Raw genomic sequence first — 457 nt, forward strand, 5'->3', positions numbered from 1 at the left:
AGACACTAGTGAACCCTCGAGAGAGCGGCGGCTTCCCTGGGGCCACGTACAGCTGCCACACGCCGCCACACACTGAGACTGCATCCGCATTTTTCACCTCCAATATGCTTGGCATTTAACCTTATTAATCACTTCAAACGCTTTGTTGTAAAACAAGATGGGTACTAAGTCACGAGAAGCTTAGTAAATATGCATTTTTCATTCAGCGTTCACAAATATATGTGGGTTAATGAGAAAATCCTCAACTACCCTACCTTACCCAGGTGACTCCCAATATCCGCGTGCTAAACAAGTGCCGCTCACCGTCTGCACTTTACTTAGTCTCTATAGTAACCACGATACTGCATGGCGTAAACTGGCTGGTCCCGTTAACACGAACTCTATTCCTGTGCCCTCGCCAGTGAGTGGAGTGTGCTCTTCGACTTTGTTTTGCGGGTGTGTCAAGTTTTGGGCAGGT

General features: G+C 47.7%; 1 protein-coding gene across 16 annotated transcripts in view; it reads right to left on the minus strand.

Moving 5' to 3' along the window:
• LOC135108352 (protein outspread-like) overlaps positions 1-24 on the minus strand; it is a 103,001-nt gene extending 102,977 nt beyond the window's left edge. For all 16 annotated transcript variants that reach the window (XM_064019255.1, XM_064019241.1, XM_064019256.1 and 13 more), the window contains exon 1: positions 1-24. This exon is cut by the window's left edge and continues 941 nt beyond it. The gene's annotated coding sequence lies outside the window, so the exon portion shown is untranslated.
• Between the last annotated feature and the right edge of the window lie 433 nt (positions 25-457).

Source organism: Scylla paramamosain, chromosome 17 (genome assembly GCF_035594125.1).
Source record: "Scylla paramamosain isolate STU-SP2022 chromosome 17, ASM3559412v1, whole genome shotgun sequence".
NCBI lineage: Eukaryota > Metazoa > Arthropoda > Malacostraca > Decapoda > Portunidae > Scylla > Scylla paramamosain.